The sequence below is a fragment of the Trichechus manatus genome, unplaced genomic scaffold (genome assembly GCF_000243295.1).
Source record: "Trichechus manatus latirostris isolate Lorelei unplaced genomic scaffold, TriManLat1.0 scaffold00055, whole genome shotgun sequence".
NCBI classification, from domain to species: domain Eukaryota; kingdom Metazoa; phylum Chordata; class Mammalia; order Sirenia; family Trichechidae; genus Trichechus; species Trichechus manatus.
The window spans coordinates 15,184,906-15,188,294 of NW_004443991.1; positions in this window are offsets into that span (position 1 = coordinate 15,184,906).

Below are 3,389 nucleotides of genomic sequence, written 5' to 3' on the forward strand. Positions count from 1 at the left end.
GGGAAGCAGCTCCACACTCGAATGGAGCTCCGCCGCCCCTCAGGAAAAAGCAAAGATGGCGCATGGAGCCAGGCACTCAAGCGAAAGGAGGGGGATGCAGCGAAAGGCAAGCAAGAAATCCAAAGAAGCAGGGGAAAAAAAAGCAACACCAGTAGCCAACAAATGGCACTCAGAGAGCCAGCCAGTGTGGGCTGTTGTTTCTGGACAAGAGACTGTTTTCGTGGGAAGCACAGGAGGCCAAGTGTGGGTGAAGAAGGGTGGAGCATGGGAAAGCATATATCACAAATTGCCGGCGCTCTGGAGCCCCTCAGAAAGAAGCAAAGATGGCACACAGAGCCAGGCACTTGAGTGAAAGGAGGAGGAGGTGGCGAGAGGCAAGTGAGAAATCAAAAGAAGCAGAAAAAAAAAAAGCAACACCAGCAGCCAGCAAATGGCACCCAGAGAGCCGTCTGCTTGGGTGTGTGGACTCCAAGCAGCCGGTGCCTCCAGGTCAAGAGACCCTGGCTGCGGGAAGCAGAGGAACAAATAAACAAAAGCCCCGGGATCCCACAGCGCGGCATCCCAGACCGGGAAGCAGCTGCACACTCGAATGGAGCCCCACAGCCCCTCAGGAAGAACCAAAAATGGTGCTCGGAGCCAGGCACTCGAGCAAAAGGTGGGGGGATGGCGAAAGGCAAGCAAGAAATCCAAAGAAGCAGGGGAAAAAAAAGCAACACCAGCAGCCAACAAATGGCACTCAGAGAGCCAGCCATCGCGGGATGGTGTTTCTGGACAAGAGACTGTTTCTGCGGGAAGCAGAGGAGGCCAAGTGTGGGTGAAGAAGGGTGGAGAGTGGGAAAGCATATATCACAAATTGCCGGTGCTCTGGAGCCCCTCAGGAAGAAGCAAAGATGGCGCATGGAGCCAGGCACTTCAGTGAAAGGAGGGGGAGGTGGCGAGAGGAAAGTGAGAAATCAAAAGAAGCAGAAAAAAAAAGGAACACTAGCAGCTAGCAAATGGCACCCAGAGAGCCGCCTGCTTGGGTGTGTGGAATCCAAGCAGCTGGCACTTCCCAGTCAAGAGACTGTGGCTGCGGGAAGCAGAGGAGCCCGAGCTGGGGCGAAGAGGGGTGGGGGGTGGGAAAGCGCACACCACAAATTACCGGCTGTTTTGTCTCCTACTGGATGCTATGTGAGGCTGCTTTCTCGTACCCCCGTTTGCTGGTCTCTGATAGGAGTTAAAGATGGTGGATCTGCGCTGTGTTAGCTGGTAGGGGACCTCTGCATGAATCTCTCCTCGCTCTCCGTTCTCTTTCAGTATTCTCACTCCATTGGGTGCTCGGCTGAGTTCTTTATGTCTTCATTTGATGTTCTAGGGTTTCTGGATTGTTGCATTCTCTGTTTGGCTTAGTTTTTTGGATCTTTGCTGTGGTGTGGAGGAACGGCGTGGTGCTTCTGCCTAGAGCGCCATCTTGCCAGACAATTCTTGTAATTTTGGTTTGGTTTTTACATATTCCCTTAATTTCTGTTTATCTGGAATTGTCCTAATTTCACTATCATATCTGAAAGAGAGTTTTACAGGATATATTATTCTTGGCTGGCAATTTTCTTCTTTCAGGGTTTTATATATGTCATCCCATTGCCTTCTTTCCTGCATGGTTTCTGCCAAATAATCTGAGCTTAGTCTAATGGTTTCTCCCCTGCATGTGACTTCTTGTTTTTCATGAGCTGCTGTCAGGATTCTTTGTCTTTTGTTTTAGCAAGTGTGATTATGATATGCCTTGGTGATTTTCTTTTGGGGTCTATCCTATATGGGGTTTGTTGAGCTTCTTGGATGGCAAGCTGATCATCTTTCATAATATTGGGGGAGTTTTCTGTCAGCAGTTCTTCAATGATCCTCTCTGTGTTTTCTGTTTTCTCCCTGTTCTGGAACTCTGATGACTCGCCAATTTTTGCTTTTGATTGTATCCCACATAACTCTCAGGGTCTCTTCATTTTTCTGAGTTTTCCTCAGAGTTGTATCCAAGTGTTTGTCTTCAATTCCACTGATCCTGTCTTCCACCATTTCATATCTGCTCCTCAGCCCTTCTATGACACTGTCCATTTCTGAACTCTTGTTTATCTTTTGGATTTCTAATTGTTGTTTTTGTATAACTTATAGTTGTGAATTTATTTTTGCATTTTGTTCCTGCTTTATTTTTCTGAATTCTTCCATTTTTTTGTCTGTATTTTCCATGAATTTGTCTGTCTTTTCCATGAATTTGTCTATTTTTTCCTCGTTTTTGTCTGCTTTTTGCTTCATCTCTTGAAAAATTCTGAGTATTAGAGATTTGAATTCCCTATCAGGTAGTTCTCATGCCTTTTCTTCCACTGGAAAGTCATCAGGTGTTTTATTTTGGATGCCTACTGGAACCATCCTGTCCTGTGTTTGTAAATGTTTTGATATTGTCTGCTGTCTTTGTGACATTCAGTAGTTATTTTCTTGACGATTGTAGATTTGTTTTGTTCTTTTTTTTTTTTTAATTTGGCTATGTCTGAGCAGGCGGGCTGTGGGGTCTTTCTTGTTTGTTCATCTATGGGCATGATACTTTTTGCCTTCTCTAATTGGCAGGGTCAGTCACTCAGATATGGTATGGCAGGGGAGGTCTAGCTGAAGGGGAGTTACTGGGATGGGTTGTTTGTGGCAGTTACTACAGCCACCAGGATGGGTCAGTAATCAGTGCAGGGCAGGTTCTGGTAGGCCATGCCTGTGCTGCTTGTTGGTGTTATGTTAAGCCCAAGGTGCAGGTAGGCAGGATGGAGGGGGAAGATTATTATATGTGGAGCTAAGATGGATATGGGAGAGAGGAGAGAGGAACAGGAACCAAAAACATAAAAACAAAAAAGAGTGCTTGGGGAGCTTGGCATTGGAGTGGAGAGATAAGAGACTATGAAATGAAGAAAAACAAAAAGGTGAAGAAGAAGAAAAAAAAAGCAAACAATGAATAAATAAAAATTAGAAAGGAAAAAGAACAGCAAAGCTCCCAGGGATCCCACCGGTGCAGCTATGAGGTCTGGGGAAGTTGTTCCCAGGTGTTGTAGTACAGCCTGGCTAGAAGGCATAGAGGTATTCCAGCACCAGGTATTCAGGAAACAGGAAAAGAAGGAAAGTATAGAGAGACGAGAAACTGAGTAATGAAGGAAGACAGCAAGGGAAAAGAAAACACAACAAATTAAAAAAAACAAGAAAAGCCCCCCCAAAAAAACAGAAAAAAAAATCTATGAAAAAAGAAATGCCATCAGGGATCCCTCCTGCGGGTCTGCGCAAGCCAAGGGGGTAGGTCCCAAGCCGTGCAGCCCTGCCCAGCCAGCACTGGCTCCCAACTCGAGAAAAGGAAAAGAAAACAAACAAACAATTGAAAACAAACAAAC